Raw genomic sequence first — 16,164 nt, 5'->3', positions numbered from 1 at the left:
GTTTTATGTGTTGAAAGTACTATAGGAAATTCATGTTGGTTTTGTAGATGATCATCAACACTGTTTATGTTTATGGAGCAGTTCCAGGCTTTTGCCTTTTCAGATTGAATATAATTTATGGTAGCTCAGGCTTGAAAAGACTTGGGAAATTCAGCTGAGAATTTAGCCAATAGCAAACCATCTGTTGTCAATTCCAGGAGCAATGGTACTAATCAGTGAGGAATGGAGACTCTCCCTAGGCCTCACCTGCAGAGGCCTCTCCCCACCATTTGGACACCAGTGGGGTTTCCCATAGAGCTTTACACAAGAAGGCATTGTGAGACCTGTAAAGCCTGGAAAAAACACAAAGGATCATTTTTGAATCTTTTGCTGATATTCAGTGGGTGCTATAGAATTTGCATATTGGAGGGGCTTCTAAGAGCCGCAGGAAGCTGAACGGGGCACTTTGTCTTGTCTTGAAGCTGCCATTTAGAGCAAACACAATGCCTTTACTTAGATGCAATGTTTATGTGGACTAGCTGAAGGAGCAGGTGAAAAGGATGTGGTGACAGTCTTAACCACCTACCCCCACGCACATATTCCATGCCATTGCTGCTGACATTATTGACAGTTGGCATGGGGTTTGAAGCATCAGAAGAAAAGAGAGGCTAGTGCTCTTAAATATGACTTAACTGATTAAAACAATATTGGGGAGAAACATTTCTAACCAGACGGTATAAACTTCATGATGTCACTATAGTTTCTCTCATTTTGTTTGCAACCAGAGACATCTATCCAAAATGCAATTTTGACCATGGCTCTTCTGACAGTAGGTATAAGGTGGCCCTGGGCAGCTGATGACCTCCAGCAGTATCTGTTCCCATTGTGCCCAGCACCTGCTTGCCTCCTATCATCTTGCCCATCTACTTCTCTGATAATACTGACTTTGCATTGTATAGGATAACATACTATTTCATGCCTCCATTTGTACCAGCTATTTTCTTTGCTTCCAAGAAAGCCCTAGCCCCCTCAACCCTCTCCACTTTCCCTTACTCTAAAGGCTGTCTGGTGACCTCCAATTCCTCCTTCAGAATCACCTCAGATGTCAGTTTCTGCAAGACCGTCTCTTTAGGAATCTGACACCCCCAGGGTTAAAAGCTCTCTCCTTTAAGGTATTTCTGGATCCTTCTCACACTCTGTGACATCAGATTGTTCATTTTGTTTACATGTTCTCTTTCCATTCTTAAAGTTACCTTATTACTTGTCTTGATTTCCCTCATGCATCATAAACAATCGCTATGGATGATTTGTTGGATAAATAAATCCTAGAGTTTAGGTTTAGCAATTATCCAATATTCAGTTGATGTCAGTTTATTAAATTAAAATAAATTATTCAATACATTTTAAAAACCTGAATTCCCATCTGTACTGAAGGGACAGTAGTAGTGATGCCCTTCCTAGGTCTATACTTTTGAGATGGAAAACAGGGCTATGCACAATCATTTTAGCTCCTGGCTAAGCCTTTGACTCTATAGTTTATGGATAATTACATGTTTTGAATTTCCATTATATTGCTCTTGTAAACTGTTCAGCTTAATCAGGCAAAGGAAGCAAACACACTGAAGTCTGATTTAAACCTTTTTGATCTCTTAGGACTGGTGGTCAGATAAAGAGAGGTTATAGGACAGGGAGATTTAGTAGGGCATGAGATTTTCACAGACAGTGGTTAGACAACACAGTCAGTGGTAAAAGAGAAACAAGAAAATTCTATGTCAGAAACATCACAGTGCTCACATTACAGAGAGCAGCTGCTTTCACACTCTCTATCAACACAAATCTTTGGGTGCCTGCTGATCTTCTGATTCAAGTCTTGTTTTGATGTGAAGTGTTATAGTCATCCTCTCTCCTTAAACTCAAGCATAAAGAAATCCTTCCTTGGAAACAGAAACGGATTGCTTGTCAGTACCCCTCAGAGACTTCCCTCAACGGGGAGTGATTCATTATATGTGGCATCTACTCTCTTTGACTAATGCTTAGTAAAGTTGTGCAAGTGACTAATCGATGGGAAAGTTCTCTGAGAAAGTAACTTGATTGTTTGTCTTGAGTCTGTGTGAAGAATCCCTCTGAGCTGTTTTTGAATTGTTGTGTTTTCCATTTTGACCATATGTTGTTAATTACAAAATGGCTTAAAAGTGATCTACAATTTTAGGTTTGCTCAAATTTTAAACAGAATTTCCGCCTTTAAACAAATTTTATAGATCAAGAGTATATTCCAAAATTAAGCAGCAGTCTCTGGATTTGTGACTATTTTATGAGAGTTGAAATGGAGGAAACGGAGTTTGCAATACCTAGAACAGCGGTTCTCAACCTGTGGGTCACGACCCCTTTGGCGGTCGAACGACCCTTTCACAGGGGTCGCCTAAGACCATTGGAAAAACACATATATAATTACATATTGTTTTTGTGATTAATCACTATGCTTTAATTATGTTCAATTTGTAACAATAAAAACACATCCTGCATATCAGATATTTACATTACGATTCATAACAGTAGCAAAATTACAGTTATGAAGTAGCAATGAAAATAATTTTACGGTTGGGGGTCACCACAACATGAGGAACTGTATTAAAGGGTCGCGGCATTAGGAAGGTTGAGAACCACTGAACTAGAACATGGTTCCTGTATTGAGACATCTTGGGAATAGAGGTCCTTAGGTGTAACTGGCATTTTCTTACTTCCCTCCCCCATTATGCAGCTCTGCTCCATTCCATGCTTTGGGTCAGTAATGTCCTCACTGGCTCCATTTGGAACAACATGGTGAGCCTGATATCTCAGTGTAAGTCTAATACCTACTTCCCTTACAAACACTGACAAAATACTGCATATCTTCCTTCTCTCTCTAAGGACCCTAGATTAGCACTCCAAAACAGAGGGGGGGTTAGAGGGGGGCAGGCTCTAGGTCATCACTTCTAAGAGTAGCCCATCTTTGCACGCGCGCGCACACACTCATGTGCACACACACACACACACACACACACACACACTCAAATCCATGCGTTCATACTGATACCTCTGTTTCTGGTCCAATACTATAAGATACATTTTACCTAGCCTTTCTCTTTCCTAGTTTGTAACTCCTTTTTTTTTGATACTGAGAAATCTTGCTTTCATTATCCATAGTAGATTTACTTATTGCTCAATCCTAATATACACATATAATAGTTTCAGAATTATTAACCCATACCCATGAGAGACATGGTTTACTTGAGTATATATTTGTGTACAGTTATTTTGTCTATTGCATTTTAGTATATAGACCAAATACTATTTCAAAAGTTACTTGAGTTAACTCATTTCTTTCCCACCACTTGCAATGTGATTTTGTTATTCATTTATAATACAGAGGTTCATTTGTTATTGTTTGTATTCCATTTTCCCCTACCCTCTATCACTAGCTTTAGAGTGTTAGTTATAGTAGGATTGGGATTATGGTCAAGTTGAGCTGGACTGATAGGTAAATTTTAGGTTTAGTGAAGAAGGTAATGACTTGTATATACATTATCTCTTCTATTCTCAATTAACCTGGCTTCTGGAGAGAAGTCGCTCTATGACAACCTGAAAGCCACAGCCACATCATATTTGCTTTTCAACCTCTTCTCTTTACCATTTCCCTGCCCTCATTTCCTGGTCTTGTTTTCATAAGCATTCCTAATTAAGAAAAAAAACTGGTTTTAAGGCTCCTCCCTAATCCTTTTAATTTAGGATAAAATGTAGGTGGTGGGTGGGTGGAGCAACAGTGGCCAGGTGCAAGAATCATCTATAAAATAGAGAATAGAGATTTCAGGAGAATAAATGGTCTGGGATATCCATATTAATTTAGCAGTAATACAATGAAGAATGGGCATGACCTGGGTTGTTTGGTGGGGCTCCATCAGTGCCAGGACACACAGCCATCAAGCCAAGATGCCACTAAGATTAGCAGATTCTTGTCTAAGTAAGTCTCTGAGATTGGCAGGGCCTCATTCCCCATAAAGTTTAGCTACATGTCTTATTTCTGCTCCTTTCTTAGTGTGTTCATTCATTTAACCATCTGTGGACAGACACAGACCTGAGTTCTTACTCTGAGTGAAGGACTTTGTGGGAAATGTATAATAGTGGGATCTCTTCTAGCCTCCAAGAATCCTTCTGCCCAGTGCCACTCTTTCTGTTTTGTGACCATCCTCATAGTAGATGCATTCACACCAAAATATTGGGGAGGTAAGCAAATAGAAGTCATGGAATTATGCTCAGAACCAACCATACAAGCAAAAAAACTCAACCCTCCTGCAGAGGGAATTGTTTTGAAAATCTCATGCCACATGCTTCCCTCCCACCTAGACTTCAAGGAGAGAGCTAGCTACCCAGATGCCTTTTGTTAGTGCTCTTCCCCAAAGCAGTTCAAACAGCCCAGCCCAGACATGTATTTGAATCTGCATAAACAGGCTTCTCCAATTAATGGGGGAAAATAGTGTTGTGTCAGTGCTGGGAAACCACAGGCCAGTAGACCAAGAGTGATTCATCAGGCAGGTCACAACAGGGCCAACCCAATTCTAAAATGTGTGTTTCATTTGAATGCTATTACTAGCATAGTAAACAGGACTACAAAACAATTATGTTAATACTGCAAACTAAAAGAAAATGGCAAAAGTGTCCAAGGTGAAGGAAGAGAAAGTTATCATAAACACCTGAGACAAGGATTTAAGGTAATATTGAAGAGTAGGATGAAGTTTCAAACTTTGAAGAGTAGGATGAAGTTTCAAACTTTACAGTGTAGATATTGGTAACATCAGTTTGTTAGTAACATGTTTCATTGAATGTGCTTTATTGGTTTTCTAAATTGGCTTATGGTCTTTGTGAGAGGATTGGGCAGTTTTCACCTCTCTCTCTGGATTGGGCAGTTTTCACCTCTCTCTCTCTCTCTCTCTCTTCTTTATTTCTTCCATATAATGCACTGGGGAAAGGAACTCTTATTTTGTTTTACTTTGGAGTATTAAAATGAAAATACTTAATTTTGCAAGGACTGGGCAGTGAATCTAATAGTCCCTTTTCTCAACAGACTAAATCTTCTCTGTTTTTGTTGGTAATCTTATATATTTTTCCTCTGTTTGACAATTAAAGTTAGTATTTGAAATAATATTCCCAATAGAAATGTTATTTGTTACTTCTCAGGGGCTTGCATTAAAAAAATGTTATTTCAGTTCCTTATTTCAGCATTTCATGGTGCAGAATCTATATCTACCCAGTGGCCTCTAAAGATTAGGAGGAAAGGTGTTTCCAGATGTCCCTATCTCATCTGAGCCTCACCTGAGTTATGCAAGGGCCCCACATTTATGCATTCAGGTTGGATGTTCATTGGGGAATATCTCACATAAGGTTGTTGGTATTTCCTGCTCCTGTTAAGTCAAAACTATTGTAATAACAGCTTTTCTGCCAGGATTCAGGTACCTTAGCTTCAAGCCCAGACCAGAATCAGGAAATGAAGAGGTGTATGTGTAAAGGAAAACTACTGGGGTAGAGGTTTGGGTGGGGAAAGGGGAATTGCTCAATTTTTTTTTCTTGGCATCAAAATGTTCAACATGGATAAGTCATTAGACATAAAAAGACCTAGTCTTAGTGGAAATTACCACTGGTCAGATTCTCCATGGTAACTTTTGATTCTGACACCGCGTCAACGGGCTGGGTAGATCTGAGAGGCTGCTAGGATTGTCAGACTAGGAGTTAAAATACTTAGTTTCTTTGCAAGAATTTTGAGTGCTTATACAACTGGCATAGGTCTTATTTAAGAAAAATATACAAATAAGAAATACCAAACTAGGTATAAAAGTGAATATCTATAATGAGAAAAGAAATACTAAGAATTATAAATCTTAAAAAGCTGGCAAATGCCATGTGTATTACAAAATCCCTAAGAACAACACAGTGTTTTTATTAGCCTGACACACTTCTATAATAGTCTTTTCTCAATAATTTTTGGCTGCATAGTCTTCAATAGTTTCTACAAAAGATAATAATTTTATAATATTTTCTATAAAGAATGGAATGATAATCCAGTCTTTATATGTGAAAACTTGTTTCTCTCCCACTACTCACACCCATATACCTCCAGTGCAGGATAACCTGTAGCCTTTGATTGAAACCAGAGAGTTGTTACAGATTATGTGGTGTGTGTGTGTGTGTGTGTGTGGTGTGTGTGTGTGTGCGCGCGTGTGTGTGTGTGTGTGTGTGTGTGTGAAAGAGAGAGAGAGAGAGAGAGAGAGAGAGAGAGAGAGAGAGAGAAGGGGGTTGGCTTGGCGAGTACATGCCTCAAAGCCAGTCCTACACAAGGAAGTTTTGTAATAATTTGACTATACCAAAACCCCCACAAAAAACAAAAACAACCCACCAAACAATCCAATTAAAAAAAATAGACAAAAGACCTGAATAGACATACAAATGGCCAATGGACATATGAAAAGATGCTGAGTGTCACTAGTCATCAGAGAAATGCAAATTAAAACAAAAATGAAATATCACCTCATACCTGTCAGAATGGCTATCATCAATAAATCAACAAACAACAAGTGTTGGGGAGAATGTGAAGAAAAGGGAACCCTCATGCACTGTTTGTAGGAATGCATTTTGGTGCAGCCACTGTGGGAAATAGTATGGAGTTTCCTCATCACTGCTTTCAGCCTTGCATACATTTTCATTTGTTTGTTTATTTATTTATTTATTTATTTATTTATTTATTTATTTATTTGTTGTATTTTCAAAGCTATGGTCTCTGAGCTCCTGCCAACACTCCTGTATTAATTTGCTAGGGCTGCAATAAAAAAATACGACAAATTGGGCGACTTAAACAAGAGAATTTTATTGTCTCACAGTTCTGGAGGTGAAAAGTATGAGATTAAGTGGTTGGTTCCATCTGAGGACTGTGAGAGAGAATTTGTTCCATTCCTCTCTCCTAGCTTCTACCTTCATCTTCACATGCTGTTCTCCCTATGTGTGTGTCTGTCGTCATGTACAAATTTCCCCTTTTTTTTATAGGACACAAGTCACATTGAATTCATAAGGCTCACTCTAATGGCCTCATCATAATTTGTTTAAATCTGCAAAGACCCTGTTTCCAAATAAGACACGTTCTGAGGTTCTGGGGGTTAGGACTTCAACACATCTTTTCAGTGGGAAACAATTCAACCCATAACAACCCTTAGCTACACCCAGCCAATAATCACATTGAAAGGTGGACAATGGCTCTCACAGCTGTGATTTATTTAAGTGTGTCGTCCTTGCAGTATTTCCAGTGATCTCAGTTGATGATACTTGTTTTCTAAAGAGAGAAAGGTTAAGATGTCTATAAGTGTGGCCTTCATGTTCAAATGGCTCCTGCAGGGTTGAGTACTGTTGGAAAAGAAGTTCAAGTGCACTTAGTATTATTTGGCCAGTTCATGCGAGAGTAAATGTCCCTTTATGCACCATGTGAGTTCCATCTCATTTCATTATTCAGTCTGGGTGAAAAGCAAGAGAAAGAGCGACAATAAGGGACAAAAAGAACTCTCAGAAATTTTAGCTTAAAATGCAAATGTTATAGTTTTGATATTTTTTCAAAACTTTTATCACCAGGTGACTGTTGATCATAAGTTTGCACAGAGAGTTTACCAGTAATAACATGCACAACATGAAAGGTCTCTTTGTTTTGCTTCTTTGGATTCTGCTCTTGATTAGTTGTTCATCACTTATTCCTGCCTGAGGCACAGTGAATGATCAGTACTCACCCAAATGACTCAACTAATAGCAAACATCATGCTGGGCACTGTGAGATGACTCAGAGACGAAGCTGAGATCAATCAAGAAAGCTGTTCCTAAAGAATTTGCTGTAAAGGGCATGAAAAATCTAGGTGCTGAGAATACCAAACTTTCACTGGAAAATTCCTCCAACTTTGCTGTCTGTTTGAAAACTTCTATAATGAAATGTTAAGGGGAAAAAATAACATAAATCAACCCCCGTGAATAACTTACTTAGAGCGAAAGAGCAAGTGCTGTTAGCATCCATTTGTTGTAAAACTAATTAGCAAACACTCAGAAATAGATCAGCGCCAGCTTTAACTCTCTTGTCGATGGCTGGGTAAACAAAGCATTGTCACTTCAGGTTTTGATATCTGTTCTCTCATGATCAATTATTAGGATGTGGTAAGCAGCCTTTTGGTTGTATTTTATTTTGTTTTGTTGAATTAATAGCTGCCAGATTCCTCCAATCTGCACATTTACAAACAAGTCTATCTCTATTTTTAAAAATTATTTTAAAGACTTTTGAAGTGATTTTTATTTTTACAGAGAAGGAGAGAGAGAGAGAAAAAAACATCAATGTGAGAGTGGAACATTCATCAGCTGCCTCCTGCACACTCCCTACTGGGAATCAAGCCAGAAACTGTGGCTTGTGCCCTGACTGGGAATTGAACCGGCAACCTTTTGGTGCACAGGGCGATGCACAACTGAACCACACCAACCAGCTATCTCTACTTTTAAACTGTCTCCATTTATTTGTTCCCTAGGTATGATTATGAATTTGATGGCTGGGGTACAATAAGATGCATATAAAATAGGGCATTCTACTTTGTGAGCCATCTTTTTTTGTTGTTCTAAACTAGAGCAGTTAAGTATGCAGTCTCTGGAGCCAGATTGCCTAGCTTATTAGAAATTTCAGCTCAGCAGGGTTTTGGGCAAATTACATAAACCTTTTTGTGCCTTATCTTAAAGTGCAGGTAGCCTGCATCATGTAACTGACAGTGCCCATAGCAAGAGCTCAGTGAATTTAGCTCTCTCTCTCTAGAAAGCTTCACCTACCATTCTCTCTCTCTCTCTCTCCAACAATAATAATAAAAGCAATAATAATACTCTCCATTAAGTTAAACTGGTTTATATGTAGACATAGGTTTTAAAATGCAAATTGCAAGATCTCTAAACAATGTGTTTGTGACCAATACGTAGGTTAATGAAAAGTTAAGGATCGAAACGTTAACCACACTGGATATTGCTATACTGCCCTGTCCTATAGCCAAGGAGGAAGACATAGAATACTTGATTGGGGGAAGGTGGGAGTTGGAGCACGGGGAAAGGAATTTGCAGTGGTGATGGGAGGGCCTCATAGACATCCCTCAGTGGAAGATAATGATTTTCTTACTGTTGCCTTTAGAGCAGTGGTTCTCAACCTTGGCTGCGCATTAGAATCACCTGGGAATCTTTTTAAAATCCTGATTTCTGAGCCTCATCCTCCGGAAATTCTGTTTCTTTGTTATGGGGTGGGGCCACAACATTAGTAACAAAGAAACAGAATTTCTGGAGGATGAGGCCCAGAAATCAGGATTTTAAAAAGATTCCCAGGTGATTCTAATGTGCAGCCAAGGTTGAGAACCACTGCTTTAGAGATTTAAGCTGGGCTGTAATGTCTCAGAAACATATTCATATTGTTCTCACCCTATATAATAAAAGGCTAATATGCAAATAGACAGAATGGTGGAATAACCGAACAACTGGTTGCTATGACGTATGCTGACCACCAGGGGCCATGTGCGGAACATGGCGGGCATTGGCCGCGGTGGGATGGTGGAGCAGGTGAGCAGGAGCACCAGACCAAGGCAGGGCACCAGTTGCTGTTATGGGGGTGAGCCTCTGGTGGTTACTGAAAATTCTTTGCTCCCGGATTCCACCCGGTGCTCACTTGCACCCACTGACAACGCCAGCCCCAATCGCTCGGCGCCATCAGTGGGTGCAAGCGGGGCCAGCTCCATCAGTGTGTGGGAGTGGTGGCGGGAGCAGGGCTGCCAGCAGACAGGGAGCCAGGGATTGTGGGGGGGGGTGGGCAGGGACACGGAGGATGGGTTGAGACCTGCCCCTGTGCCCACCGCAGCCTCACAGCCCACAGTTCCTTTCAAGGTGCATGAATTTGTGCACTGGGCCCCTAGTTAATTAATAAAGTCCTGCCTAAAGGGATCCTATTCATTTTCAGGAGACCATTGTCAGAGGTAACCAATACTGTCTGTAGTTATTGTCCTTGTGCTCCAAATGCACAAACAGGGTCCCTCTGCTCATCTTCCATCTCTGGGGTCTGAGGACTATCTACTACTTGACCTGGGGTGTGTATGTCTTAAAATGCACATTCAAATTCAATAGGAGATTTTGACATGGCCTAGAGAGTAAGGGCCACTGCCTTCTGAAACTTGTGCCTAAGTAGGACCCACTTCCTATCTTGAGAAGCTACACACACAAAATGCCATAATAATGATTCATCTATCCTATCACTTCTCAAAATCATTTTTAATAGTGTGGTGATGTATCAATTAATTCTAAAAAGAATTTTCTGGAGACATAAAATAACAGTAACTCCTCAGCTAAATCCTATGGGTTTGATTCAATTCTTTCCTGGAAGCAGATGAGGACCTCATTTAGGACCATGAACCCTGCTGGCCACAGTAGAGATTTGAAAAGTAGAGTCAGCCAAAGTCAAGGGGAGACCTCTTCACCAGTGTCCTAATTCTTACTGATTAGTTGAGCTCTGTGGACAACGGAGGAAAGGTACTGGATAAAGATAATAGTGTCTTTTTGGTATAGAAGGCCTCACATATCTCTTTAAAGACTTACTCCTGCAAGGCTAAGGGGAGGCTTGTTTCTTTCTGTGTTTTAGTGAAGAACTTTTGTGGATCATGAGCCCACAAACTCACCTCCCCTCCCACCTCCCCTGCCTCTGGGACCACCTGCCAGGCTTCCCTATCATCAAATCCCAGCTTTCTTCAGAAAAGTGCTCTTAAGAGATCCCTTTGCGCTAGGCCTACTGTGCTACAATCACACAGTCCACACAAATAAAATGCTTTGGCTTTCTTTTTGCCCCCAAAATGGCCATTAAGAGACTTGGATACGTAGGAATTTATTTGAAGTGCCTAGGATAGAGGTCAGTGTTGTTAATTAGGAGTTTAGTTCAGTTAATTATACTTTTTTATGTTTCCACACATAACACCTCTTAAAATTGCATTTCAGGCAATAGCTTGGTGGTTTTCCACTCTCACTGCATATTAGAGTCATCAAGGGAGCTTTGAAATATTCCAACACCCAGGCTCCATCCCAGGAAAGACTATGGGTAATGCCTGAGCATGATACTTTTTAAAGCTTCCAGGTGATTCTTAGTGTAGTAAATGTTGAGAACCATTGCTAGCTTTATGATATGACATACAAGTCAATTCTATTAAAATCAACCACTAATACCATCAAGAAAAATTGATTTGATGACATCATAAAGTTGAATAGGTTATGTAGGCATTATTATTAGCTTGAGATTTTTCTGGAAATTTGACTATATTTCACAATTTAAATGAAAGAAATAGAATTCCAGGATTCAGCATCTCAACAAGATAGATCTTCCTTACACAATGGTGAAGTAGTAACAGTTCCCAAATTCATATTTTTATACTGTTTAGAAGCAGAATTCATCAGGAAATTCAGTCAGCAAAATTGCTATAGAAAGCTTGTTTTCTCAATTTGTCCATAAAATTTCTAACCTCAAAGCTTTGGAGAATTTAGTCCCTATAAAGTCCAAAAAGTATAACAAAACCACCTGTGATGTTTTTGCAGTTAGGTTACATTCAATTGATTTTTGGGACTTTACTCTGGAGCAAATCTATGTCCACAGAGCCAGTCAAAGCTGTGAAATTTCCATTTTGCCTCATATGTTTATCTCCTTTCATAAGCAAGGCTAATAACACTTGTGAGAGTGATAGCGGGCAAGAATAATGCTGGCGTGGCTTTTAAGAACAGTGACTACCTGAGATGATGATTCCACCAGGTTCCATTTGATGGGAAGGACCACCCGCCAGGCTTCCCTATCATCACATCCCAGCTTTCTTCAGAAAAGTGCTCTTAAGAGATCCCTTTGGGCTAGGCCTACTGTGCTACAATCACACAGTCCACACAAGTGAAATGCTTTGGCTTTCTTTTTGCCCCCTTTCTTTTTGGACACCTGCCTTTCAGCTGAGAGGAGGGCTGTAACGTGCCCTTTCTATCTGATGTCGCTCCTGTCAATTTGATGGACTGAGTTTTATGAGTGGGAGGTTGGTGAAAAATAAATGTAAAGAATTTATGAGAGCTAAGTTGCTAACGTTTTGCAAAATATGAGGAATAAACATATATAAACCTTTCTGGATTGGAGGGGGCAAGAAAACCAATTGGGCAAAAAGAACAAAAGAAACCCAATCTTGTTAAGTGCATGCATTTCGATGGTGTCCTTAGCTAGTGTCTGCTCTTCTGTTGAACTAAAGGCGCTTAATATTTGGCTGCTGCACCTTTACCATGAAAGCTGGGGGGTGAGAAGAGGGCAGAAATTGAATGTAGTCATTGCTGACATCCATTTGAAGCCAAAGACACAAAGGGAAGTAATTGGAGTTAATGGAAATAGAGTTTTAGAATGAAAGTACACGGGATTCGATTTAGATAATTTAATTAAAGTTATACTTTAGATTACCTCATTTAAATTGCCTGTGTTTTCATTTATGCTCTGAATCCCTGGCCTTTACTCAATGAGCAAAGGTTCCCTAATAGAAAGTAATGATCTGTTTACCTCTCCTTCAGGGCCCTGCTGTATCTCATCCTCAGCCAGAGCCAACTGCCCCAGGTCCTTCCCAAGGCAACCTCTTTCATGCATTTGTTTGTCATAGGATGTGAGCACCTGAAGGCACCTGAAAAGCTCCAGCACTGCTCTAGCAGCAGTGTGAAGGCTTCACCTTCTGAGCCTCTGGTTGTTGGTAGCTATGGGAGCTTAGCCAGCATTATTGTGCAGCAGGATATATACTCTCAAGGGCAACCGACAATCCCGATGGCAAAAACCATGGGGATTTTACCAATACATCAGATGAGAACTAGATGTTCATTTCCAGAATGGAAATCAGTTTTGCATAGTCATACAAGGTACTTTATCCAGATCACAAAAACCAGCTAAATGAAACTAACTAGTGAGACCTCATGGATAGCTAGGCTGATGACACGGTGAATTCCTGCTGGTCTGCATCCAAACATCCCTGTGCCTTGGTTAGTGTTTCTCTCCTTTCAAAGTAGGAAGTGTGGCAGAGCAGCCTAGGCAGGGGGAAGGAGCAGTAAGGAAATGCCTAGGTAGAGGGAGGGAGCAGTTCCCCTCGTGGCTCCTGTGGAGGTCCCAGGAGAGGGGTGAAGTACACAGCAGGCCTCTTTATAATTCCTCACTCCTTTGCTCTCAGGAAAGCAAGGATGACTATAGTCATGAAACAATGCAGTTCATGATAGGATAATATGAACATATTTCCACTACAGGAGGAGATCAGCCTTTCTTGTCTCTCAGCACACCAGCTCTCAGAAGAAGCCTGTAATTACTGTCTCCAAGCACCTTATTCAACTCATTCCTCTTATTCCTTTGAAATTTTCAGAAAATCTGTGCTATGATGAATAATACATAGATTTTTGTTACCTTTTAGTAAGGCAGTGTTATTAGGATATAGTTTTCATTAATTTAAACATACGCATGTCACCATTTATGCTTTGTAGTATAATAATCTACTTTCTCCACTTTAGTTATTCTTTGGCAATAACTTACACATATATATGAACCATTGAATTATGGTAATTAATTCACTCTCAATAGAATAGGCAAGGCAGTAATATAGACAGTGATCTACTCAATAGGCATTTATTGGATAACCACTTCATTTAAGGCACTGAGCCCAGGTACTGTGGTTAGTATAAAACTGTAGAAGACTTGATCACTTTCCAAGGGGCCTCTACCCTAATAAAGGAGATTAAGCCTCAGGTACAAATAGTAATTCAAAGTATGGTATGAAGTGGTAAATGTGAAATACAAAGAAAGTACTGTGAGATTTCTGAGGACCATCAGATCATGTCTGACTTGCAGGTGGGTGGGTCAAGGAGTATTCTGTGGCACTGAGCTCTAAAGGAGTCAGAGGCTTGGACAAGTAATGGAGGGTGGGTGGAGATGGGGCACCCAGGTAGTTTGAATAGTGAGAGTAAGTGGATGGCCCCGTGAAAGTGCGGAACACTTTCTGGACCATAAATGGGCCTTTCGGTGTTGATGTAGCACACATCTGAAGGTAAGTTTTGCTAGAGCAAGATCTTGAGAGTCCTTGGTGTCAAACTAAGGAGTTTAACTTTACCAGTTAGATGTCCAGGTTCAGAGAAACGCTGATCTTAGTCTTTTCAGAGCAGGGAATACCCTGGCAGCCTCAGCCCTCCTTAGGTTGGACATGGTGCTTGTGGTGAGCTCCTAACACCTGGATGCCCTGAGTCACACCTTCCATAGTCACCCACATACACTGGCTGGGTGCCTTCGGGGTCTCCATCCCGCCCACTGGAATGTGACCCTAGCATCTATCTAGATCTTGTTGGGGGAAAATGTTCTCGTCCCACTATCTGATACCTGACCGCCAGCTGCGAGCTAGGACTCATGAGTAGGAGGTAGGTGGGCGAATCAGTCCAGGGCTCTGCTTCTTTCCACTCTACCACATCTGCTTCCCATGGTTTACTTTCCTAATGATGTTTTGTTGTATTATATGTGTAGGCCTCTGAGAGTAGGAAGGAGAACTTTCATCTTAGTAGTGCTTCTCCAAATTTGCTTTTTTGCTTTAAAGACATCTAAAGAGCCACATCAGAAGAAATACCAGTTGAAAGACAACCTTGACTCTTATTCATGAATACTTTTTTGAATAAATGAATACATTGAATGTTTGCTATCTGATAGACACTGTACTAAACCCCACATTTCATTAATCCTTTTAAGCTTTTAGTATATGTGAAGAAAAAACATGTTGAACATCAAAACAACACAGTCCCCTTATATTACCATTTATAGTTGCAAGAATTAAATGGAATAATGTAATTAAAAGTGTTAACACATTGCATACAGTAGTCACTATTTTATTATGACTTATAACTCCATACTCTATCAATGGTCTGGCTCAAAGAATTTTTAGTTGGATGTGATATATTTTGCATTTCAATTTCAGATTTTAATGTTTTTTATCCTCAAAGTATTGACACATCTTTCTGGAAAAGATTAGAGATTTGGTTTCAAAGTTATGACAATCATTGCAATGTGTCCCAGTGTAGATACTCTGGTTGCCAGGGACTGTATAAATCAGGGTAAAAAGTGGGCTGATGACAACCGCCATTTTCTTTTATTTTATTTTTGTCGCTTGGAAGGAAAAAGCAGTTTGGCAGATGTTGGGGCTTGTGTCTGAGACATCGGAGCAACATGGCGAAAATGAATCAGTCAGCATGATGATAGCAACCTTGTTTGACTTCTGGACTGATCTGCCATCCCACAGCTGCACTTCACGTTATTCATGGGAGTGTGAATGCAAATGCTTGTGTTAGAAAAACATCCATGTCATCAGTTCACTATGCAAAGTACCCTAGAGATTGTAGGGTAGAGCCCTTTCCCTGAACATAAGCAGAAATCTCGGCATGAAAGTTGATTTTCCAACACCACAAGATTTTGTGTCAATTACCCAAGGATGAAATACTCATAACATAGAATCTTAATATAAGTCTAGAGAGTTTTGAATCTAGATTTAGGGACATCATAAAGAGAAATGATTATCATGTTCAGAAAGGTGATTTTCATGAAGGAAATGATGTTTACTCCTAGTGTTTTATTTGTAGCATCCATGTCATATGAACATGTTTTCTACACAGTCATAGGGAGAGAAAAAAGAAGGAGGAAATTAATTTGGAGCCTAATTATACCAATGAAAAAAATAAGTTGAAAAAAATGAATTAATTTTAACATCAGAGTGCTCATCCAATTTGTCTTGTACAATAACAACAAAACACAAATATATCATATTGAACTGTGTATGAAAGTTGCAAAAGCTTGTCATTTCTTTTTTTTTAAAGGAGAAGCAAATGTGTCTGGCTTCCTCAATTTTTTCCTAATTTCAAGTTTTCAACTTTAAATAGGGAGACTTGCTGAGTCACAGCACTTAACTTCTTGGTTACTTAAGAACCAAAAATAATGCCACCAAGAAAGGACAAACTAACAATGAAAGTTATTTATATACAAAAGTAATATAATCTTATATATTTAGCTGTCTGTTAATTGTCAAAACTTGGCTTGAGATAATCTCTAAGAAAAGA

The 16,164-nt window shown here is 39.7% G+C and overlaps 1 long non-coding RNA gene across 1 annotated transcript in view; it reads left to right on the top strand.

Annotated features, from left to right (window-relative positions):
- Nucleotides 1-4,602: 4,602 nt before the first annotated feature.
- LOC106696303 overlaps nucleotides 4,603-16,164 on the top strand; it is a 29,394-nt gene continuing 17,832 nt past the window's right edge. The window contains exon 1 of the long non-coding RNA XR_001347227.2: nucleotides 4,603-4,724. This is a non-coding gene — a long non-coding RNA (uncharacterized LOC106696303). The remainder of the gene's footprint in view (nucleotides 4,725-16,164) is intronic.

This window comes from Myotis lucifugus, unplaced genomic scaffold (genome assembly GCF_000147115.1).
Source record: "Myotis lucifugus unplaced genomic scaffold, Myoluc2.0 scaffold_11, whole genome shotgun sequence".
NCBI classification, from domain to species: Eukaryota; Metazoa; Chordata; class Mammalia; order Chiroptera; family Vespertilionidae; genus Myotis; species Myotis lucifugus.
The sequence above is the reverse complement of the archived record's forward strand: the minus strand, read 5'-3'. Positions and strand labels throughout refer to the sequence as shown.